At 39.2% G+C, this 26,807-nt stretch overlaps 1 pseudogene; it reads right to left on the minus strand.

Moving 5' to 3' along the window:
• Positions 1–475: 475 nt before the first annotated feature.
• LOC131166501 (2-oxoglutarate dehydrogenase, mitochondrial-like) lies at positions 476–18,234 on the minus strand (annotated as a pseudogene).
• Positions 18,235–26,807: the final 8,573 nt, after the last annotated feature.

Here is a 26,807-nt window from a genome sequence, read left to right on the forward strand (position 1 = left end):
CTCCACTCTTGATAGGCCAAGGACTAAAAAAATAGCGGCTCTGATACCAATTGAGAGAGAGAGAGAGAGAGAGAGAGAGAGAGAGAGAGAGAGGGAGGGAGGGACAATACCTGAGAAAAAAATTGTATTGAATGGTGTAATTTGCATTTAAGAGGGGTATTCTATTTATAGCCTATTCTAAGGGGAAAATTGTTTATCATCCCAATGTGGGACAAGTGTTATATGTTATATACATTAACAAAAGGGAAAGTAAAATTTTATGGAAAATATGTATACATAAAAGAAGACTCCGGTAAATTACAGTAAAGAGGAAAAAGCCACTTCAAATTATCATGGTATAAAATAATGAATTATAATACATTGAACAAAAATTGTTAGAAGGGCATTGAACACTCGGTGTGGATCTTTTTGTCTAATTATTCTTCCCTTTTGAGATTAATTCCCAATGAAACCCCACAAAGAGAATTCACCAAGGCTAGTTGATGGGTTCAGGCTGGACAGCTTTCTGGACAAGCTTGGTCTGTTCTTTTACGTGCACCAGGAAAAACCCGGCTATGGAACCAGAAGGAGCATGACCAACGTATTTGATGTCATCCATCCGTAGTTCCTCTACCAACTGCTTTCACGGCAGCACAGAGCCAGGGTGCTATGTAACTGTATGCACCCATATTCATTGGCTCTTCCTCGCACCAAACAATCTCAGCATCTGAAACAATCACACAAGAAAATAAATCAGAAAATGAATACTCAATTGTGAGTTGGTTCCCAATTTCCCAGCAACTGAAATTTTTAGTAGCCATTCAGGCTCATAAGCACCTGCAATCAATTGTTTCATGCCATCAAAATGTTAAAAAGGGGGAGGACGGATCTGCAGACTGTCAGATATTTGTTAAATATCGCTTGAACAACACTATCTAGAGGTTTTGCTGACAAAAATGGCCATGGATTACATAAACCAACAACATTCATGGAACGATCTTTCTGCCTTTCCAAGTCCATCAGCGTGTCAAAATCTGACACATACAATTGAAATCTCAGTCACCTTCAAACGAGGCTGCCAAAACAACCATGAGAAGTTAATTTACATAGAGGAAAAGAATTCCATTTTTTATGGGCACTTTCAGAAAATAAAACTTGGCAAGACGGGATTGAGACCCACCCAAGGCACACTTGGTCCAAGACACAGAATTCCGGGGTGCAAAACAAGGGATGTGCACATGTACATGTGTGTGCATACAAGCACTTTGGTGCAAACATCTAGACGCATACAGATCAGTTAAAAGTGGTCAGACAAGATTTCATTAGTATCCTGTTCAACAACAAGGAATTGCTATTTACGCACAGCCCTTGGTTGCTTGAATGCAACCCAATTCACCTATCACAGGAGCGCATAAGCAGCAAAGGCTGCAAATGAGCCTGATATCAATGAATTTATGTTAGATGACACAATTATAATAATTATTCCATTTCTTTAAAAGCCCATAAAATAGGTATGAAGAATATTTTCAGCAGAGCTAAGTTCAAATGAGGGACATTGTGTCCCTTATTTTTCGTTCAAGATAAAAAAACACAATATGAATCAGAAGAAGTGCATTCCGATATGTTTCGGAGCTTAGCAGTAGGCTTAAGAGGGAAATCTGAGCGGGCATCTTACTGAGTTGCTCAACGATCTTGTACTCAATCCTTTTCAATTAGTTCAGGAATTCCTCCGCTTCTTTTGATCACTGACAGGCTGCTTTTGCTTCGGCGCCTGCTTACCTTCTTTCCCTTTCAGACACGGTTCAGTTCAGATCTTACCGGGTATAGCTGCAACACGATCGGGTATGAAGAATATTTTTCATTGAAATATGCCAATATTAGCAAAGCTAAGTTCAAATAATGAGGGACATTGTGTCCCTTATTTTTCGTTCAAGAAATTAAAAAAAAAAAATGTGTAGCATTCAAATATTAAATGCTAAAGCTGTCTCCGCAAGTGTGATTCAATCCTCCCTAATACCCCCCCCCCCTCCCCCTCCCCCACAAAAAATAATCCAAAATAAACAAAAAAATAACTTACAACATCAAAATACTATTTATTTTGGATGTGGATTGGTGATTCTCCATTCCTGGATTGCCCACTATGTGATGCTTCCCTTCACTTAATAGGTGTATATTGAATATGAACTATATAGTTATATTACTAGTAATGATAAATTATGAGAATATTTCTTGTTTTGCCCACCCTAACTAGAAATCCTAGTTTTGCCCCTCTTGACTATGTCTACAGTGATGGAGAGATGGAAAAAAAATTATTTAAAAAAGAAAAAGCAACTAATATGGAAGTAATAATAGTACTAAGAGACCATATAATATCATGCATATTATTTTATATATATATACCTTCAATGCATGTTGTGTAGCCTCACACCATGAAAAGGGTGTGCTCCCACTCTGCAAGGTTCATGCCTATTTAAGGTACTTTGCCTTGCACCTTGCTGCCTATGCTTTTTTTTAGGCACCCAGACCAATTAAAAATAAAAAATAAAAAAATAACTATAATTTTTTTAATAGTATAAAATTAAATATAATGATATTTTAATGCAAACAGGTAATAAATTGTGTTTGAGTTGGGCCGTTCTTAACCCAATCAAGTGAACACAAGCCTCAATCCCCCAGACACAGGAAATTGTTGTACTTTCATTGAAGCAAAAATTCAATGGTGAGACTGGTTTTCACACACAACACACACAGATATTTGCAATGAACTCTCCTATCGTTATTGAAATACATGTTTTCGTAACACTTCAGCTCTTGCTGGATTAGGCCATAAGGGAAGGGACAAAGCTGTTCAACCCTACAGATTGCAATGTCATTGTCATTGACTTTTCTTCTATCCTCATCAAGCTCATAATAAACCTAAAAAATGGCAAATGAAACTAATATTATGTACTGCACTTTATATCAGAAACAGAACCAAAGAATTGAAAACCAACAAGACAAAATACAATAGACTTGCTCTAATGATCCAGACTACTTTTTTTTAGCTTTTCTGTTTTTTTTTTTTTTAGGAAAAAGAAATGGAAAAGGATAGAATGAGAAAAGGTGAGGGGGAGAGAGGAAAGGCAGGGTAATGGATCCTCTCCAGTCTTGTCCTGCCTAGAACACAAAGTAACAAACACCTCTCCTGAGCAAAAAATCAAATGTCTGATACCCTCCTCAAGGTCAGAGTGGTCGTTCTGGTTCTTAATAAGGTGCTTGAATCTGTTCCCTTGATTGTCAAAACCTGGGTGCCCTTAGACATCATCAAATTCAGATAGATTAGATTGGGAGTCCTTGTGCTGAAGCAGGTTCTTTGAAGACATCACAATGAGAGGCATTGCTAGTGTATCTATGGAAAAAAAAAAATCTAACACAAGTGCGAACTCTATTAACTGAAAGCAAATTCATATACCAATCTGTTGCACTCACCTGATGCCGTAGAATATGGAACGAATTAGCAGGTGTTGTTACATTAACGACCTGCCAATTGCACTCCTGTATCTGCTTCCGAAGTGTTGGATCCATCTGTGGTATAACATAGGGATTATCATCACTTATCTGCCATTAGATTATATAGAATATATTATTTCAGGCAAGTAACACAAATACTGCTGACCTAAAGGAAAGGACACAAAAAGAAACCATTATTCCATTCGGCTGGAGAAGTTTGGAGGTGAAAAAAAGGGCTATGAAGGATGGAACAAACAGAGTGAGTGCACTCTCCAGCTGCTTTTCAAGGTTGCCTAATGACATCTCAATTGAGCAATAATAGAAATCATAATAGACTAGACCAGGTTTTGGAATTGGGATATTTCAGTGCTCTAAACCAGGAACAGATAAAGTTTATTTTTTTAGAGCATTCCCCTTCCAATCCCTATTAAATGCACAAACAAATAAATACACAAGTATGTATGTTTATTGTAAGCATCTGTGCACAGATATGTGAGAGAAAGAGGGGAGTGGGGGGGGGGGGGGTGGGAGAGAAAGAGCAAGAGAGGGGAGTCTCGTAATGGAAGTTGATACACACTGGAATGTTGACAGAACAACCCTTTGGCCAAAAAAAAAAAAATGGAAAGGATGGACTGAAGTAACATGTGGGGAGGCAATACAAGGCACATTCCAATGCAGTACCTGAAGGAAACGCTCTAGTCGTGCTCTTGAATGCTAAGGGCTCTGATCATCATAACCATGAGGAAGCAACAAAACAAGCCCACTTTGATGCAGCCACTTTAACTCCCCATTACTCAAAAGCTGATCGAATATCACTTGAGCTCCATTAGCAAAATCACCAAAATGAGCTTCCCATATTACCAAGAAATTGGGATTTTCCATTGAGTAGCCCAACTCAAATCCAAGAACACCAAATTATGATAGAGAGCTGCACATGCACACATACAAATGCAGATTGTATCTTACTATAGATCAAGCAAATTTCAAGAAATAATAAGTCCACAAGGATGATATAGTTTCTCAGATATTAAATTACATATATGGTCTAGAAGTCCTTAAGAAGAAAGAAAATGTTCCAACAGCACCATGTTTCAACTCAGAACATAAGGGAGAAGATAAGGGAGTTCTTACCTTCTCCCTGTCCTACAAATAGGACAGGAAGGTCTAAACTTTGAGACATACAAACGGTGACTAAACTCTAAAATAATATACATGCATTTCTTAATCCAGAGGGTTGATAACTGGTGATCAGAAGGTACATGCCTGAAAATTTTATAATCTAACTTTGACATTCTTCTGTAAAATAAGGAAAATTAGAGCACATCTAATAGAAATTCACTAACAAGTTTTACAGTTCTATAATGCAAAAAACATATGTAAACTCGGCAAGTTGAGTGAATGGACTACCTAAAAGTCTAAAACTACCCACAGCTTGAAGAAGAAGACAACCTATTCATCTAGGGCAAGTTAGTGGTTATGGTAGGAAATTCCCACTCCTATGATGTTGTGAGGATTAGAAGTTGCATAACTCCCAGGGTGCTGCAAGGATTAAAAATGGTGTAGACAGAGATAAACTTGTACACTGAAAGCAGATTGGAATTTTTTTTTAACAAAAAAAAAAAAATTTGGGTTCAAACAGTAAGATAAATCACCTTCCCAAAATAGTTTTCCCTCGAAGGCAAAGCTAATGCTCCACCCTTCGGATTTGGGAATGTAAAAATGTTTTCAAATTTAAACGTCCTGATATAATGGATTTAAGAGATACGGTCTTCTTCCAGGTTGACGATTGGTTAAAACTTGATATTAAGTGTTAAAGATTGTTTTTCTTTAGCTGAGAGTCCATTTCTTGTTGATACACTGGTAGAGCTTTTCCTGGAGATGCATGTGTAGCAGTATCCCAGTGTTTCTATATCTCACCCAGGTACAGAGACTACCCCCTTTGTCTTAGCTTACATACAATTACCTTGTCTTAAAAATAATTAGTAAAAGGGCGTCCCCGGGCCATAAGGCTCCTGCTTTTCAAGAGTAAGAGGAGGGTTGTCACAGTGTACGCAGCCTTACCCCTACTTTTATGCAGAGAGGTTGTTTCCTTGGACTCAAACCCATGACCAACAGGTCACAAAAGAGCCAAAAAAAAAGCTTAATAACTTCAAACCCTAAAAAACAAAGAAATAAGATATTGACAAGCTCCCAGATCTTATTCCTTCAAGCCCCATGCATAGAATCCAAATTCTTAAAGTTCCTAAAATTCAGATCACAAGTTATATGGTTATGTGCTTTAAAACACAGAACAGAAATTACACAAACATCCTAAAATAAAGATAAGGGGTGATTTTTTCTTGCAAATTAGGAATTAGGAAAAGTTTGAAAGGAGGATATTCGGATCCACTGCAGAAAAATGCATCAAACCATCCCACTTAAAACACACCTTCCCCTGAATCCCCCTTTCCAAACCCTCCCCTCACACCCCCCCTGCCCAAAAAATAATAATAATAAAAATTAAAAAAGGAAAAAAAAGGTAGGGAGGGGGAGAGAGGGAAAGGCCGAAGTAAACCCGGGCTATACCCTGGTAGTGCATCCAAAATGATTCCAAGCATGCAGATAGCCTCATAAGCTAGGCTTCAAAATGCTGAAAATTCAGCTAAACAAAACATATAATAATTTTTTCAGAAATTGTTAGTCAAAAAAATCATGAAAATTTATTCAACATTCCATGGCAGCATAAGTGAACTATTCTGAGAAAACACTAAATGGAAGGAACCAAACGGAGAAAGCTAAAAAATGATTGTGAACTTATCTATGACTTTTGTGCATTCGGGGTAATCAAAACAAGCTCCATACAGGATAACAGAGTGGCCACTGAGTTGCAGAACCACAAGTAACAAAGAGCTTAAGCCAAAAAAAAAAGATCTATTTAAATACAGATTAACATATACACATTAAAAGCATGATAAATGCTTTGTGTCATAAAAATCAATCCAAGAGGTAGAGAAGGACTTGGGAACAACGTGCAGATCATTGAGACATGAATGAAAATATGGGGCATTCTTCCCGCCTTCCTAGGAATGTAAAATAACTACATATGATAATAGTGGAGATAGAATCAGATACAAGGTCTCCACAATTTACATGTTTCTCACAGTAAACATCTCCACATTTTGGTTCATTATAACATGAACCCAAGGACAGTACTTCTTCCCTGTTTCCTGGTCATGAAGGCATGAACCACAGCATGCCAATGATTAAAAGTACCTCTTTCAACATCCTGACCAATCAACCGAAAATGGCTACTTTCAACTAGCGATGTTGCAAAAGCAAGTGCTTCCCCTAGAACCCAGTCAATGCCTTCCCCAGTTTCAATCATCTGTGCATGCTGTCAAAGTATTGTGTGAATGGCCGAAGGGTTTGGCCTTGAGTTCTGTATATCATATATAGACTTTACAAGAATGCTATACACGGAAACCAAATAAGTTCCCGCATGATTCTAGCCCTATACATGTAAACTATAATCTGTTAATAATATGTGCTAACTGTACGGAATAATTAATGGAGAAATTAGGAAATAATTGTAGGCTGAAATAGGAAAGAAGTAATTGCTGTTCCGTTGACAGCCCCCCTCAAATGGATGCTTGATGCAGGTTTATCAACAAGCATCAATTTTCTACTTAGGAAGCAATGTCGATGACGAGTGAGAGCCTTGGTGAAGATATCAGCAATTTGTAATTCAATGGAAATATGTGGAAGAGTGATAACGTGAGCTTCAAATGCTTCACTATAGAGTGACAATTGACTTCAATATGCTTTGTGCGCTCATGATAGACAGGATTGGCCGCGATTTGGATAGCACTCATATTATCGGCATGTAGAGGTGTAGGATCGGTCTCAGAAAAATCTAGCTCAGCAACCAAACCTCGAAACCAAATAATTTCAAAACAAGCAAGAGACATCGCCTAGTATTTAGATTCCATAGATGACTTATAACCTCTGCCTTGCTTCTTACTCTTCCAAGAGATCAATGCATCACCTAAGAACACACACCAACTAGTGATGAAGCGCGTGTATCCACACAACCAGCCCAATTAGCATCGCTATAAGCAACAAGGCAAGTAGAATTGCCTGCAGGGAAGAATAAACCATGAGCAGAAGTACCCTGAACATAGCGTATGATCCTACGGACAGCAGCCAAATGAAGATGACGAGGAGTCTAAAGAAACTGATTGACTTGTTGTACAGCAAAAGAAATGTCTGATCTAGTAATAGTAAGATAAACAAGGCTACCCACCAACTTCCGGTATAAAATGGGATCAACAAGTAAGTCACCCTCCTCTTTGTGAAGCTTGACATTTAATTCCATGGGAGTATCAACAGAAGTAGCCTCTTGAAGGCCAGCTGTAGCCACCAAGTCACTAGCATACTTATGTTGATTGAGTGAAATACCAGAGGGACTACGATGCACCTCAAGACCAAGAAAATATGTGAGAGACCCAAGATCGTTTATATGAAAGGACTCTGAGAGATGAGTCTTGAGCTGAGCAAGTAAAGCAGAATCAGAACCAGTGATCACAATATCATCAACATAAACCTAAAGAACAACAATACCCACGTCTGATTTCCAAAGAAACAATGAAGTGTCATACTTGCTCTGCTTGAATGAAAATTGTAATAAAGGGGTGCGGAATTTATCAAACCAGACTCTCAGAGCTTGTTTGAGACCATAAAGAGAGTGACGAAGTTACACACATGTGAAGTCCGAGAGGGAAACAAACCCAGGGTTGGCTTCATATAAATACGCTCTTTAAGATCCCCGTGAAGAAAAGCATTCTTGACATCCATCTGATGTTGTGGCCAATCACTGGAAGCAACAAGAGCTAGAATCGTACAAACAGTAGTCATCTTAGCCACAAGAGCAAAGGTCTCTTCATAATGGACACCACATTCCTAATTATTCCCAAGTGCAACAAGGCGAGCTTTGTAATGATCCAAACTTCCATCAGATCAGATCTTAATTGAGTAAACCCATTTGCAGCCCAGAGGAACAATGGTGGGAGGACAAGGCTCAATGTCCCAGGTGTGATTGACCTCTAGAGCGGCAATTTCTTCTTGCATAGCTTGTCACCAACAATCATGCTTGGTAGCGTGTGAGTAGGATGTGGGAATATCTACATTAGACACTGAAGTAGTAAGAGCTGAAACAGAATTGCCAAAACTGGAAGAGGGAAACCCATACCTATCCGGGGGTACAGACACTCGAGGAGAGCGACGTACCAAAGGCTCTGGAGGTCTGCAATTGAATGAATCTGGAGCGTGATAGGATCAGATATCGGGTGAGCCACGGGAAGAGACTGTGGGAGGGAGCGTTTCGTATACACTATACCTGGTTTAAAACGAGAACTGACTTGACAAAGATCTGAGAACTCCTGCTCAAAGGAGGGGAGAATCACAGTAGAAGAGGAGGGCACAGAGGACACAAGAAAGAAAGGTTGATTTTCAAAAATACCGAAAACCAAAGAACCAAAAATTCCATAAGAGAATAGACCCACGAAAACCACAGAAATACCGAAAAAAAATTATTGGGTGCAGCATTGGTCAACACAGACCTAACCGAAAGGCACAAGAGACACCTCTAAAACCGAGAAGACAAGAAAATTCGAGGGAAAATAAGAAATTAGCAGTCGGTTCTAATACTATGTCAAAGTATTGTGTGAATGGCCAAATGGTTTGGCCTTGAGTTATGTATATTATATATAGACTTTACAAGAATGCTATACAAGGAAACCAAATAAGTTTCAAAATAATTCTAGCTATATACATGTAAACTATAATCTGTCAAGCCCTATACATGTAAACTATAATCTGTTAAAAATATATGCTAATTGTATAAAATAATGAATGGAGAAATAAGGAAATAATTGTAGGCTGAAATCAGGAAAGAAGTAATTGTTGTTCCATTGACAGTTCAAAAATCTTCTTTACTGCACTGTGGGGCTTGAAATTATAAATTTCAAGATTTCTGGTTTGACCTCACTAAACAATATAAATTTTGGTAAAAAGAATTTCAAAAACCCAGGATGCCCAAGAGACCAAGATTATAAATGAAACCTGCAAGACACATCCAACATATTTCGGATTTATGACAGTTGTTCAGGTGACTTGAACCCAAACTGTTAAAGAAAGTTCTCAAACACAGTGATGTATGCCTCCTTGAGATTTTCTTATTCCTGCCAGCACGTCAACATTTATTTTATTGCTGATGGTCAAGGACTCCAACATGCAATATGGGCTCTTGTGATGTATTATTGCTCATGCAGTATGGGCTCTTGTATTTGCTGCCTGCACACCAACACAGCAACATGGTAGCAGCTCAGGATTGATTTATTATTGCTGCCTACACACCAACACAGTAGCATGGCAGCAGCTCAGGAGTAATTTATTATTGCTGCCTGCACACCAACACAGCAGCATGGCTGCAGCCCAGGAGTGGTGGCTAAGGAATGCTGAATGTGTATATAAGTCTGTATTTTGGCACAATACCAACTAAGAGACTAACGTCCATCACCATTTTTTTTTCTCCTCTGTTCTTCAGCCACTATGGCCTCTTCAGACTCCTCTGACAAATCCCAAACACCTCCTCCCATCAACACCACAATTCTAAACTCGGCTAGTCATTTTATTACTAGTAAACTCAATATTGAAAATTACTTGCTCTGGAAAGCCCAAATGGTTCCCTTCCTTAAAGGCAACCAATTGTACAGCCATGTTGATGGATCTTCCGTCATCCCTCCACCACGATCGATAAAATTCCCAACCCAGAACACACCCAATGGCTTTTGCTTGATCAGCTTATCATTTCAGCCATCAATTCTTCCTTGTCCGATCATGTTCTCGCGCAGGTTCTGGAATGCACCACCTCGCATGAAGTCTGGACCACCTTGCACAATCTGTTCACAGCTCAGTCTTCGGCTCATGTTATGCAAACGCAATACCAGCTTGCTACACTTAAGAAAGAGGCTGAATCGATTACGGAATATTTTCACAAAGCTAAGACACTTGCTACCTCACTTAGAGCTGCTGGTAAAACTCTCTCTCCATCTGAATTCTCTGTGTATTTACTGGCTGGTCTCGGCACTGGCTTCGATTCTTTGGTTACCTCTCTCACAACCAGACCCAATCCCTTATCTCCTCATCAGATCTACAGCTACTTATTAAACCATGAATCTCTCCTCAACCATCAAGCCCAAATTCTTCTCACGGGCAATCCACTAACAGCCAACCTTACTACCACAAAAACACCCCCATCCTTTCAGTTATCACATAGGGGATGAGGGGGTTGAACCTTTCGTTGGGGAAGGGGTCAGAATAGAGGTCCCTCAAGTTATTTCTCTAATCGACCAGACAGTAGACCATTGTGTCAAGTATGCCACAAACCAAGGCATAATGCCCTCTCTTGCTACCATAGATTTAATCAAAGTTATCAAGCACCAGCTCCAACCTCTCTGACAGCCAATTTTACATCCGTGCCCACACCACCACCTCAATACAATGCTTGGTTCCCAGATACGGATGCTACTAATCACTTCACAACAAACTTCAACAACCTCAATTTGGACTCTTCTTCCTATCAAGGATTTGACCAAGTCAGCATTGGAGATGGCTCATAACTACCAATTCAACACACTGGTTCAGCTCATCTTCGCTCCTCAACTGGCAATTTTCTTCTTTCTCATATTCTTCATATTCCTTCAATTGCTAAAAACTTACTCTCAGTTCGTCGATTCTATCTTGATAATTCCGTTTACTTTGAATTTCACTCCAATTGTTTCTTTGTGAAGGCTATACACAACCAAAAGGTCCTGCTTCAGGGCATCGTTGAAAATAGCTCATATGCCCTGCCTCATGATGTAACAACCCGGCCCTTTACACGGACTCAGGTGTCACTTACATACATCAAATACCTATACCTGTTCAAGATATGGAAACAACCCGCCCTAAACAGGGACATACGGGTGTAAATCATACATAATCATGATGTAAATGTCGCGGAAAAACATAAACATCCATTGGGATTACTACTAGCCTTATACCAGAGTTCACTAATACATCCATAATTTACATACATTCGGACTTAGAGTAATCGTCATATTACAACCCTCCAAAAAAAAGACTTTCATCAAATTTAGTACAAAATTTAGATGCTTACGTAAGCTAACCAAAATAACCACCCCAGTCCCTTTATCTACTAGGACCGACACAAGGACAGACCTGAAAACAAAGGTTGTAAGATAGGGTAAGACACCTCTCAGTAAGGAAGAAGGAGTTACAATAGTGTGTGACTGCATACATGCATATTTTCATTCAACATCTGGAATATAAATCAAATATTTTCAATACAGTAATGCATCAGGTATATCATCATTCATATTACAAAATTCCCACATCTGTCTTTTGACCATTTAATGATTTATCAGATGACCAACAGCAAAATATCCCTATAACCAGTTTTACCCCGTGGCTCGGGTTGTGCACTGGTACTCGTCCAATGCCCTGTTCATGCAAACACTGCCGAGTACCTACATACGATCCGATTGCCTCCATTGGCCCAATATCAGCCAATGGTTTCACCCTGCTAGCCGACCATCTTGGTACCCACATCGTTTAGTACGTGTGGTTGCACGTGTACATCTAGTTACGATATCGTACCGTATCATATAACAGTGGTTTCATTTCACCCTACAAAGAAAGTATTTTTCAACCCTCCCGGGACTCTCAAACTATGGTTCCGTGTATCATAAATTCAATTTATACAAATATGATAACCTGCGCATTTCCAGTATTTTTCACAAATTCACATAATAGCATTGGGTTCAAACCGGTGTCTTTCCACTCAATTTACCCTTCTTTGTTTACTGATGCGGCTCGATGTATTACCAGCCTCTGTTTATTCACATTATCAATATAACAAATTTGGAACTTCGTTCCCATATTCTATATCAATAGTATAGAAAATCCATTCATTCCCATATCAACATATATCACACAAGTTTAATACCAAAACCCGCTAAATGATAGAAATTCAATATACATAGTTTAACTGAATAAATAAAGGATTCGAGCCTCTCCTACTATAGTATAAATACAAATAAACAATATTTGTAAAATTTGGAGATCACACGTCGAAATCCTCGTTTTTACCAAAAATTGTAAAATCGTCAAACCGGCATTTCTACTCGGTAGAATTTCACAAATAAGCATTTAAATCATACATAATAACATAAACTAGTTTTTGAGCGGTTTAGTTTTCCAAAATAGTTGTTGTAATCAAGTTCCCCTTATCTTATATTGGAAATGAAACTTCGTATGAAAACGGTCCAAAATGACAACCCGAGATCCCGAAAACCTAAAACCACAGAACATAACCTTACTATGTTTTCTACTGCTATCCAAATATCCAATCAAAATTAGAATCAGATTCCTACCTCGATTCTTGGGAAAACCCGAAACTCTCCGAAACAACGATCTGATCCACTAAAAGTGTAGAGTTTCCTCTTCTGATCCATGCAGTACCCTCCGTTTTTGGAAACGGATGACGAACGGCGAAGGATCTTAAAGAGAGAGAGAGAGAGAGAAAATGAGAGAGAGAGAGAGAGAGAGAGAGAGAGAGAGAGGGAGAGAGAGAGAGAATGAGAGAATGAGAGAGAATAAGAGAATTTATAGAATAAATCCTAACTTAGCCCTTAAGTAATCTAAATAAATATCTCCTCCAAGATATTTATATATAAATATCTCAAAATATCTTCTCCAAAATATCCTTTTTTTTTTTTTTTTCAGGGTCGGGTTACTACACATGATGTCATGACCTCAACCCCTGCTCCTCCTCAAGCCTTTCTTGGTGAAAGAACAAGACCTCAAACATGGCATATGTGCCTGGGACATCCCTCAAACAGGATCACCTCTTTCGCAATCCGTCGGTTTCAACTCCCTATGACTACTCCCAACATTGATCACTCATGTACAGCATGTTTGCAATCTAAAACACATGTCTTACCTCACCCCTTATCAGCTTCTAGACTTACGCAACCATTCGAATTGCTTTTTCTTGATGTTTGGGGCCCTGCCCCTGTATTATCCACCACTGGGTGTCAATTCTACTTATCCATTGTGGATGATTTTACCAAATACATATGGTTATTTCCACTGCAATCAAAATATGATGTGTAAAAATTTTTCTTAGCCCTTTTACGTTATGTTAGTAATTATTTTTCAACAAATGTCTTGGCTGTGCAATCCAATTGGGGACGGGAATTTCGCCCTCTTCAAAAATTACTTCAATCATGTGGCATTGTTCATCGTATTACATGTCCTTATTCTCATGCCCAAAATGGAAGTGTAAAACAACGTCATTGCCATATTGTCGAGACTGGCCTTTCACTTTTAACTCAGGCATCAATGTCATCTCAATATTGGTCTGAGGCATTTCAAACAGTTGTATTTCTCATTAATCGAATGCCCACTCCAATTCTCAATCATAACTCACCTTTTCAAACTCTCTTCCGTCATCCACTTGATTACAAGTTCCTTCGCACATTTGGCTCGGCCTACTGGCCCAACTTAAGGCCTTACAACCGTCATAAAATGGTTCTTTGATCCAAACTCTGTGTGTTTATGGGCTACAACCAAGACCACAAAGGCTATCATTGCCTTCATGTTCCGTCGGGCTGTGTCTATGTCTCCCGAGATGTGCAATTCAATGAGGTCCATTTCCCCTTCGCTTCGGCACAACCAACTACCCTTTCACAAACTACCTCTTCGCATCTTCACTATCCCTCCTAGCCCACATCCACATGGCCCTCCCCTCAATTGCCCATACCATGCGCCATGTCTTCTCCTGATCCTTCACATCCCGAGTCTGGCCCACCTACACCTACCCACTTCTCCTCAACTTCTTCCACCTCATTACATTCACCCACTCAAATTCTAGAGTCTTTGACTTCTTCTCATGGGTCTTCATTGCCCCACCATGATCGCTCACCTTCTGCTATCCCAACGCAGAATCATCACCCCATGGTTACCAGGTCTAAGGTCAATACTCACTGACCTCTCACTCGTACACATGGTACAATCCCTTGGCCCTCTAGTAAACTCTCCCTTGCACTCACCACCTACCAATTCCAGAAGAACCACAATCTTACACTGAAGCTTCCAAATTTCATAAATGGCGTGAAGCCATGAAAATTGAATTTCAAGCTTTGTTACAAAATCATACCTGAGATCTAGTTCCTCCATCTTCCTCCTTCAATGTTATGGGACCCAAGTGGATCCTCAAAACAAAAAGGAAGGTTGATGGTTCCTTGGAACGGCGCAAGGCTCGCCTTGTAGCCAAAGGTTTCCATCAGCAAGAAGGTCTAGACTACAATGAAACTTTTTCCCCTGTTGTCAAACCAGTTACTATTGTAACTATTCGGATTCTGCTCTCACTTGCTATTTCCTCAAACTGGCCGTTACATTAACTGGACATACAAAATGCATTTTTACATGGTGATCTGGAGGAGGCCGTGTATATGCAACAACCACAAGGTTTTGTAAATCCTGACTTCCCCACTTATGTATGCAAACTGAAAAAGGCAATTTATGGCCTTAAACAGGCCCCTCAAGCCTGGTTTTTAAAATTGAGCACCAAATTGTTTTCTATAGGTTTTACTGAGTCCAGATCAAATTCTTCATTATTTATCTTTCGTAATTCATCACAGGTGGTCTTTGTGTTATTCTATGATGACGATATTTTAGTTACAAGTTCTAGTTCTTCTCTTATTTATGATTTTATACTTGCTCTTAGTGCATCATTTCCGGTCAAAAATCTTGGTCAGCTTCATTATTTTCTAGGTATTGAAGTTTTTTGAAATTCTCATGGTTTGTTCATGTGTCAATCCAAATACATTACTGATCTACTGCATCGCACTAACATGCCCAATGCAAAACCAATTTCCACCCCAATGTCTACTTCTACTAAGCTTACAACTCTTGATGGATCCACGGTTGAGGATCCTCATATCTATCGTAGTGTAGTAGGTAGCCTACAATACCTAGCATTCACTCGACCGGATATTTCTTTCGCTGTCAACAAAGTTTGTCAATACATGCAGAGTCCACAACTACCTCATTGGTAGGCGGTCAAAAGAATCCTATGTTACCTTAAACTCACTCAAAGCTTTGGTCTTCATTTTTCTCCTTCGTCCTCATGCAACCTTTCCGCTTTCTCCGATGCCAACTGGGCTGGCTACTCTGATGATAGAAAGCCCACTGGTGGGTTTTGTGTCTACTTTGGATCGCATCTTGTGTCATGGGGTTCCAAAAAGCAACCAATGATTGCTAAATCAACCACAAAGGCTGAATATAAAGTTGTTGCCAATACAGCTTGTGAGCTTATATGGATTCAATCTCTCTTAAAATAGCTTGGAATATTTTTGTCTAATTTCCAACATTGTGGTGTGATAACTTAGGGGCTACCTACCTGTCGCCTGTCAATTAATCCAATTCTCACTCTCACACTAAACATGTAGAACTGTATTATTACTTTGTGCGAGATCGTGTAGCTGTCAAAACTCTTCAAGTATTTTTATTTCCAGCAAAGATCAAATAGCTAATATTTTCACAAAACCACTTTCCACTTCTCGGTTTTTACTATTACGATCAAGCCTCACCATCTGCCAGGTGCCGCTTGAATCATGGGGGGCAGTTAAAGAAAGTTCTCAAACACAGTGATGTATGCCTCCTTGGGATTTTCTTATTGCTGCCAGCACGTCAACATTTATTTTATTGCTGATGGTCAAATACTCCAACATGCAATATGGGCTCTTGTGATGTATTATTGCTCATGCAGTATGGGCTCTTGTATTTGCTGCCTGCACACCAACACAGCAACATGGTAGCAGCTCAGGATTGATTTATTTTTTCTGCCTGCACATCAACACAGCAGCATGGCAGCAGCTCAGGAGTAATTTATTATTGCTGCCTGCATACCAACACAGCAGCATGGCTGCAGCTCAGGAGTGGTGGCTAAGGAATGTTGAATGTGTATGTTAAAGTCTGTAGTTTGGCACAATACAGTGTGAAGAAAAACTCAGAATCAATGGAAATAATTTGAGGCATTTTGTCAAGCATTTACTTTGCATTCTGTTAATTACTTTAACACAGACCAACAAGCTGAAAGCCAATCACTTTTTTAAGGGACGTAGTCTTTGCTGGCCAAAAACTCCTCATTTAGGATTGTATTTACCTTGTCACATATCCTATCAATGTCTTCCTGCATCACATGCCTAGATACCAAAAGTTTTTGCTAAATCTGAAGAGATGAGAAATGATTACAGGTGACCTGTAAGAACCCAGTCCAGATGTGAATGATAATAATAATTCATTTACTCATACCAAAAGCAGCAGCATAATAAAATAAAAATCGCACGATAAAGAGTACAACTGCAGGAACAAACTTGAAAGAAAGTACCTGTGAATTGAGACAATCCAACTAAATAATAATTTTCAAGAAACAGTGAATTCCAATGTGCTAACCATATACATCTGAGGCTGTGTCAAGGATGGCTCATCAATCTCATTATGGCCAAAACGGCGGTAACACACAATATCAACTACAACATGTGGATGAAAAGTCTGGCGCCACTCTGCTGAAAGCTGACAGGCCTTAACAACTGCCTCCATATCATCTCTATTTACATGGAAAATGGGTGCATCCAAGGCCTTGGCAACATCCCTACAACACACTGAGGATTTCCCCAACTTCAGATCAGGTGTAAAAGCCACTTGATTGTTCACCACGATATGTATAGTCCCCACCAGTGGTGTAGTTTGGAAGAGCACTTAGATGTAGTGTCTCATAAACCACACCTTGTCCTGCAAAACTCCCATCCCCATGAGTCAAAAGATTCAAAACACTCATGTTCTTTGTTCTCTCTACACTCTTGGAGTAATATTGTTCAGCTCTAGTTTTTCAAACCACAAATGAATTTGCAACCAAAGATAATTGAATACTCTTCTCACCTCTTGTTCGACGATCATACGAAGTTCCCAAGTGATACTTAACATCTCCAGTTCCTGTGTAAAGCCCCTCCATGGGCTTTGCACCACCACTAAACTAACTACAAATCTGCTGTAGTTGCTTCTGAACAACATTACCCAGCAATAACTATGCTCTCAACCCCAAGATCTGCTTCCCTGTTAAACATCTCCTTCATCCCGGGAACCAGAGTTTCCCCACCTTCAAGCCCAAACCTTGTTGCTGCAGCCCACTTAGTGGCCAGAAAATTCTCAAACAGCATACGCCATACCAGTCTAATGAGGGTAACCACACAATGCCACCGGCTACATTGCCTTGGTGTCGGGATTTCAATTTTGTCTCTCAACCAGTTACACTCCTCCCATTCTTGAATGTGCCTTTACTCATATCCTCTGCTCCCACAGTATGCCTGCTCAAGACTGGCCAATATTGCTCTTAGGGTCTGCACAGGACGGTTCTCAGATAAAATTCTTAGGAAAATTTCTAGCCAGTTCTGAGATGGGAACTGGCAAGATAGTATGCCTGCTATGAGGCACAGGCCGAGGGACGGGTGTAGCTTCTGCCTTCAATCCAAAAACAGTAGGGTGAAAATATTGATTATGGAAGGGAAGGACCCACGTTCTTGTGGTGTATGATCCAGGCTGAGATAGAGTTCTCCTAATGGCAAGCTTTGCCAAACTGGAACCAACTCCAAACCACCCCATAACTATTGCTTCAAATCTCAGGAAAATAAATTACAACAACTTGCCTTCAGCCAATTTCAAACCTTACTCTTGAACAATAGCATCTCCTCTCCCTGTAATTTGTCCTCTCAATCAATTTAACCACAAAAATCATAATCAAAACAATTTTTGTTCTACAAAATCTAAATAAATCTATCCTGTAGTTATGCAGTTCGGCTGAGTAATTTTTATTGAAAAAAAAAAATCATGCATGTAGCATCTCCTCTCCCTTTAATTTAGGAAAGTTAATTCAGTTGGCAGTTGTGGTAGTTGAGGTTTTTATGGAGCTTGTCGTTACTTAATCAGTGTAATTTTTGCACTTATAAATAGGGGAAGGCAAGAAAACATCTGCATGATTAAATCAAAATTCAATTTCCCACTGTTTGCTTAGCTTCTTCTTCTCTCAGTTCACTGTTCATGATCTGATCAACTAGATTAGATCATGACACAGAACAACCCGAAGCATAACATAAGATGAAAACATTATTCGGCAACGAAACAGATACACAGCGAAATGATTTGGTAAGAGGAACCCGAGATCATAAAAATGGTTTCTGACGGCCTTTAGGAGTCACAGAAACCCTAAAACCGAGAAGATAGATATGAATTCTACAACGAACAAAGAGGGCGGGAGTCCGCCGCGATGTTCGAATCCTTCCTCCGATGGTACATATCCAATAAGGTCATGTTTGCCTTCCGGCTTTCTGGCCCGTGTCCTTCTGGGGTCCGTTTCGTTATTACAATATATTGGCTGTGTTACTGCAGCTGATGGGATAATTTTCGATCATTATTTTTTTTTTTCCTTCTTATATAGTTGTAATTGAAAATGATTTAGAATCCGTTTAATACTAAAAAAAAAATTTATTTTTTATTTAAACTTTTAATTAGTTACAAAATAATACCACCTAATTTTTTAGCCTTTTGATATTTAAATAAAAATTTACAAAACAATAAAGAGATTTTTTAACTTTCTTCTATAAAATTAGAAAATTAAAAAAAAGTAATATTTTCTAATTATATAAAAAATTAATTATTTTTCACAAGTAAACAGATCCTTAATTTTTCTTCTTCATACTAAAAAATTCTTAATATTCTCAATTATTATTTAGTGATATTATTTTTAAAATATGGAAGTATAAATTGCTTTTAAATTTTAAATACATAAAATCTCTCAATAACTCTTTGTCTTAACGAAGAAAAACAAAGTGAAAAAAAAAAAGATTTTGATTCAAGATTCCTAAATACCTCCACAATTTCTCTTTTTTCGTAAATAATAAATATTTGAGGAGTCAAAAAGCATTTACACTCATTTTCTCTAAACATTGTGTGTGTGGAGAGCTTGTACACTCTTACTAGAAGAAGTGTTCAAATAACTCACTTTTCCTTAGTTAAAATTCACAATGTATCAATTTTATTACATTTGTTAATATTTTTTTTATGCAAATGAGATCCAATTATAGGAAAATGTGAGTCTTACACAGAATGAGGATTTAGATTGAGTTTTGTTTATATGAAAAGTTCACACTCATGTAATACCGGCAGATTAAAACAACATAGAGATCCTACTTAGTATCCCTACTCCATGCATATTTTTTTCAACCATAGCAAGATATGGTTTTTCTTTGCCAATACTATATTTGCTAAAAGTATTTTTTTCATTTTGAATGAAATGCTAACTCTAAGAATTGTGTCATCCTCATTAATGGCATTGTGTCACGGGCTAAGCTTGTTCAGGGCATTATGCTTGCCTATGACCGCTTATCTCGTGTGTTTGGGATGGGTTTCCATCATGTAAATACTAGTGTAGGGTTATTTTCTAATATTTCTTTCATTGTAAGCCAAATAAGGCAGTATGACTCCTCGGTCACTTTGATGTTTCCTAGTGCTAGAGTGAGAATGGCCTAGAAAGCTCTTTAGGGGAGGGTGAGTTCATCAATCATTGTAAAACTCACTAGCAATTGACAACGTGCTTAGCCTACTTGCCTCCCTCGCTAAGTACAACATGTCAACGGAGGATTTGTTAATGAATTACGTTTGCTTCAATATTTACTGCTTGGTTGCCACGGCTTTCATGAATTGATTATTATTTCCGCTGCTATCTGATTGAATGTTAATGAAAGTGCTTCGTGGATGAATGTTGGTAAACAAAAGGCTGGATAGTTAAGCAAGAGTGCTTTAGCTAGCGCCGCACGGCCCTTCACAACGGTGTGAAAAAGGCGGACCGTGACATTTGGTATCAGAGCCAAGTCGGTGACACTTGGTGAAAGCCCAAGGTTGAGTTGCTACGTGAATTCGATTGCCTTCGTTGTTAGATTTGGGAAGCTTTGGTAAGTGACCATGGCACCAAACAATGCTGAGAGGATCAGCGTGCTGGAAGCACAGGTTGAAGAGTCAACCAACACTATGGCCGCGGAGGTGGCCCAGATGAGAGAACTTGTTGATGAAGTGAGGGGATCACAAAAACATCAAGCAGGTTTGATAGGCGACATGTCAGAGGACTTTCGCCACACTGTGGAAACTTTGCAAGCCCGGATGGCAGATCTGGATGCAAAGGTAAATGTGATGGTTCTTGCTATGGGAAACTCCAACACTCCGGGAGTTAGCAAAACCAAGGTGCCAGAACCCAGGACGTATGGGGGTGCCCGAGATGCCAAGGAGTTAGAGAACTTCTTGTTTGATGTGGAGCAGTACTTTCGCGTTGTGAGGATGGCCTCAGAACAGGCAAAGGTGGATACTGCAACTATGTACTTGGTTGGTGATGCCAAACTGTGGTGGCGTACCAAGTACAGAGAAATTGAAAATGGAAACTGTGTGATTGATAGTTGGGCAGACTTGAGGAGAGAGCTCAAGGCCCAATTCTTTCCTGAGAACGTTGAGTATAATGCAAGGAGAAAACTGAGAGATCTCAAGCATACGGGGTCAATCAGTGAATATGTGAAACAATTTTCTGCTTTAATGTTGGATATTCGGGATATGTCGGAGAAGGACAAGTTGTTCTATTTTCTTGAGGGGATGAAACCGTGGGCAAGAACTGAACTTCATAGGCAAAGGGTTCAAGACTTGTCAACTGCACAAGCGGCTGCAGAGCGCTTGACAGACTACGCTGGTGATGAGACCGCTTCGTCCAAACGGTTTGGCGGAGAGGGGAACAGTGGAAAGTCTTTCAAGAATGGCAAACCCAAGAGTGGGGGAGCCGACTCTAAATCATCAACCTCACAGGAAGCTTCGTCATCTCAAGGGTTCAACACACCCAATGGAAAGGGGAAAAGTAAAATTGAGTGTTTCTTGTGTCGAGGTCCTCATAGAGTTTTTGAGTGCCCTCACAAAGCATCACTTAATGCCTTACAGGCTTCCATTGTAGAACAGGCAGTGGAAGATGATGGGGAAGAGGATGATGCCCCGAGGGTGGGTTCAGTGCAGTTGGTGAACGCATTGGAAAAGCAGGCAAAAACACCGAAAGTTACATGAGCAAAAGGGTTAATGTTTGTGGACTTGAGGATAAATGGGAAGAGTACTCGCGCTATGGTGGATACGGGAGCTACTCATAATTTTGTTTCGCAGTTGGAAGCAAAAAGACTCAACTTATCCTTAGAGAAGGATACAGGACGCGTGAAAGCAGTTAACTCTGTAGCCCAGCCTACTCTGGGAGTAGCCAAGCAAGTGGTGATAAAGCTTGGACAGTGGGAAGGTCATGCGAATTTCACAGCGGTGCCATTGGATGACTATCTAGTCATTCTAGGAATGGAGTTCCTAATGGGGACGAGGGCAGTGCTGATGCCTTCGGCTGGTTCCCTGTGTCTGATGGGAGATCACTCGTGCATGGTGCAAGTCGTTGCAACGAAAGGAGACGAAGGGAAGTCCCTTTCAGCCATACAACTCAATGAAGGATTGGGTTAGGGTGAGCAGACACATCTAGCCACGGTGGTGGTAGACAAAGAAGTAGGCCAAAAGCTAGAGCCTATGACCATCCAAGCGGTGTTGGATGAGGATAAGGAGGTGTTGCCGGATAAGCTGCCTCACAATTTGCCTTCACGACGGACTGTGGAGCAAGAGATCAAGTTGTTATCAGGAGTGAAACCACCTTCTAAAAGGCCATGTTGGATTGCACCTAGAGAGATAGTAGAGTTGGGGAAGCAACTTGATGAAGTGGAAGCGGGATGTGTTCGCCCTTCCAAAACACCGTTGGGAGTATCGGTGTTGTTTCAGAGGAAACATGAAGAGCATCTACGGAAGGTGTTCGACAGGCTGAAGGGAAACAGTCTGAATTTGAAGAAGGAGAATTTCTCTTTCGCTCGGCGGAGCAACAAATTCCTTGGTCAAGTCGTTGAACAAGGTCGTATCCGGAGGGGTATGGAGAAGGTAAGGATGATTCAAGAACGGAAGATCCCCACAACAGTGAAGGAGTTGCGTTCCTTTCTTGGCCTTACTAGTTACTGCAGGAAGTTCGTTAAGGGGTATTCGCGGAGAATGACTCCAATGACAGGACTACTGGGGAGGTATTATTGGCCGCACACGCAGGATGATGTGGTTGATTATACCAAAACTTGTCTCACTTGCCAACAAGACAAGGGGGAGCGGAAGAAGTATGGTACTTTCATGGCCGCACCAAAGTACTGTTTGGCAAAGGGGACGACACAATTGTTCCTTGTAACTGTTGTGAAACATTGGGGTTTTCCCCAAATTATTATTTGTGACCAAGATTTAATGTTCACTGACAACTTCTTAACAGAGTTTTTCAGGATATTCAGGTCACACCTTGACATCTCTTCGAGTTATCATCGACAGACAGACGAACAGATGAAGAGATTCAGAGAGCTACTAGATGAGTACTTGTGCCATTTTGTCAACGACAACCAGAAGAATGGCGTGCAACTACTTCATGTGGCTCCATTCTGTGGCAATGCCCAAAGGCGCTCAACTACCAACAAGAGCCCTATTGAGCTTGTTACAGACCAGCTGCCGCTGTTACCTCACACAGTGGGCGAGCCGTACAGACGAAAGAGTCCCAGGGCGTACATCTTCACCAGTGAAGGAGGACAAAATGTAGAGTTTGCCCAAGCCTATCTGGAGAAAGCTTCTAAGCAGATGAAGAAGTGGGCAGATCAGCAGAGAAAACCGCAATTTCATGTCAATTGCCTCAAGCCATTCAACGCCAACACCAACGACCTGAGCAGAAGTCAGTCAAACAGCGCAGAGTTGAAGATAGTGCAACCTGACAGACATGATGTTGAAGAGATCCTTGCAGGCAGAAAGTTCATATCCTCAAGGAAGAAGCGGCAGAAGTTCCTAGTGAAGTGGAAGCGCATTGATGACAAAGAAATCAGCTGGATTTCTACGGAAGATTTGAAGCCATTCGTGGACAAAGTTGAAGTGTACCTATCGCCAAAAGTCTACGAGGCCGTCGATCGCATAAGTGGGGGAGAATGTCACGGGCTAAGCTTGTTCAGGGCATTATGCTTGCCTATGACCGCTTATCTCGTGTGTTTGGGATGGGTTTCCATCATATAAATACTAGTGTAGGGTTATTTTCTAGTATTTCTTTCATTGTAAGCCAAATAAGGCAGTATGACTCCTCGGTCACTTTGATGTTTCCTAGTGCTAGAGTGAGAATGGCCTAGAAAGCTCTTTAGGGTAGGGTGAGTGTTCATCAATCATTGTAAAACTCACTAGCAATTGTCAACATGCTTAGCCTACTTGCCTCCCTCGCTAAGTACAACATGTCAACGGAGGATTTGTTAATGAATTACGTTTGCTTCAATATTTACTGCTTGGTTGCCACGGCTTTCATGAATTGATTATTATTTCCGCTGCTATCTGATTGAATGTTAATGAAAGTGCTTCGTGGATGAATGTTGGTAAACAAAAGGCTGGCTAGTTAAGCAAGAGTGCTTTAGCTAGCGCCGCACGGCCCTTCACAACGGTGTGAAAAAGGCGGACCATGACACATTGTCATGTGGCGAAACTATTCTTCTTTTAGTTTACAAGTATGTAATTTGGATTTAACTACCTTATTTTGCACAATAACTTTCGATTTTATTTGAGGCATGATTATCGAGTCTCATGCAAACATATTAGCATATTCTCTAAGTATGGTCAAGAGGGACTTTCTCGGCATTTTCGACAAGGGGGTCTATAGATGTTTTTTCCCTTCAACTCCTTCCATCACCAACCTTTATGTACATAATACTTTTGTCCCTATTTAAACCTTCCCTTTCTATTTACTTGATGTTTTAATTTTGAGATTGTCATAGAACAACTACTTGTGACTCATAGTCAATTCATACGACACAAAATCTCATAAAATGTGAGAAAATTTATTAAAACACCGTGAGTAGAGATCTTGCTTTTATTGAATTTAAGATTTGTCTTCTTAATACGACTTTCACATCAAGTACCATAAATCGAAAATCCTTGTGACTTGTTGAATTTCGGTCCTTTTAGTCATCTAAAGAGAGATGGTTCCAAAAAGCTAAACTATCCCTCCCTCCAAGTCTATTACTGGGACTTCATTACTTTAAATAATCTTTTTCAATTTTTATTGCATCCAGCACTGCAGAGTTAGGCTATCAACCAAAAAAATGCTCTCGCTGTTCACTAGAATTTGATAAACTCTAAAACAGAGCATAATTGTGGGTGCTTTAATACCTATTAGGCCGTTTAGCAGTCAATGTGATGGGCAAGATGGCTTATTTCTTCCTGACATCTCTATTAGATCCCCTTTTTTTTAACAAAATCTATTCAATGGCCTTGGCAAACATTGGCACTCTTACCACTGGTGTTAAAAAATAATAATTTAAAAAAAAAAAAAAAAATGTACTGCATGGGAAGTAGGTTATTCATTTTCCAACCTTCAAGCCCCGTAAAGAAACAATTGGGGTTCGTACCATTTAAAAGAAAAAAAGGAGCACAACTGAAAGATTTGACTTGGGGTGTCAATAAGTCAAGTTTATCCGCAAACTATTCGGACTTGACCCGTTCCCCAAGTCAACTCGACTTGATTCTACTTGAACTCGACTTGAGTTCGAGCTACTCGAGTATTTTAACGACTCGAGTTCAAACTCGATAATAGTACTCAAGTCGATTCAAGCATAATAAAATTTTTTAATTTTATTATTTTTATATTATATATGTAATATAATGGATATTTTATAAATATATTTTTAATATTATATGTACAATATATCTCTTTATATATGTATTTAATATTAATTTATAATTTAGTCAAACTTGAGCTCAAGTTTTATAAACTTGGAGCCGAATCGAATTTAAGTTTAAAAATTATAAATTGATCGAGTTTGAGTATTGTACCGAACCGACTTGATTCGACTCAAATACACCCTTAAATTCAACCAATTAGAGGACTTTTCAAAAAGGTTACATAAAAATTACCACCTACACTATCATATACTCTCATAATCTCGTGTAATGGAATAACAAATTCCATTATTTTTGTTTTTTTAACTTATAAAATAATAATTAAGAGGTAAATTCATTAAATAAAAATAAAGTGCTCCTAATATTTTTTGGATTTCAACTTACCCCCTTCTTCTGTTAGCCAATAAAAAGCAAATTACATTAAAAAACACATAATAGTAAAAGTTGAACTCTTATTAGGTGGGAGGTGGCCTACCAATACCATTACTATTTTTCATAGTATACAAAGTTTGGAAGAAGAAAATGTTTAGAATCCAAGCAATTGATAAAATGGATGCAGAGGGGCACACAATTTTAAGACAGAGAGTTAAAAGATAAAGAACAAAATTAACGCAGTCAATCAGTCGAAATTGCAAATGAGAGGCTTGGTTTTTCGATTTGCAATTTTTCAAATAATTATGAAAAATTATTTATATTAAAATTTTCTAAAAATTTACCTATAAAAATTGGGAATTACTCCTAAGACTCAAAATTGAAATGTTATTTCTAATTTGTATCATTTGATTTGTGAGAAACTCATTTTTATTCTAATTCTAAAGAATCATAGTCCTATGTAATTCACTTCTTTATTCTAACATCTTAGCTTAATATAAAATTTTCAGAAAAGTTAAAAATTTGTCAAAGAAACTTAATCAAAGGACATGTGACAATATTATTTATTAACATATCTAGTGTCAAGAAACAATTACAAGATATGCAGAAAAAGACTAGCTAAAAATTAAAAGATGCTGAAATAGCAAATTTAATAGCTCAGCAGGCAATACAAGCAAGTGCAAGTACATGAGAAGTGCATGCTTGTTGCTTAAGAAGGATGAGTTCCAGCAGTACAAATTTTTTTAAGCAAATATAAGTTATAAGGGGGAGGAATCAGAAAGTTTCAAGCTGCACTGAATCCTCCAATTATTTGGTAGCCCAAGTCGTACCCGACCAACTATAACACAATTCCATTTATTCCATGTTGTCAAAAACCAAAATTCAAGAAGTTTAATGGGGGTTTAAGTCCCCTCCCCCCCCAAAAAAAAAAAAAACCCTTAATTGATGGCGTGGGAAGTATGTTTGAAGAACCAAAAATGTGATTTGCGGTTGGCAAAACTGATGATCCCAAGCATTGTCACTATCAT

This window comes from Malania oleifera, chromosome 10 (genome assembly GCF_029873635.1).
Source record: "Malania oleifera isolate guangnan ecotype guangnan chromosome 10, ASM2987363v1, whole genome shotgun sequence".
NCBI lineage: Eukaryota > Viridiplantae > Streptophyta > Magnoliopsida > Santalales > Ximeniaceae > Malania > Malania oleifera.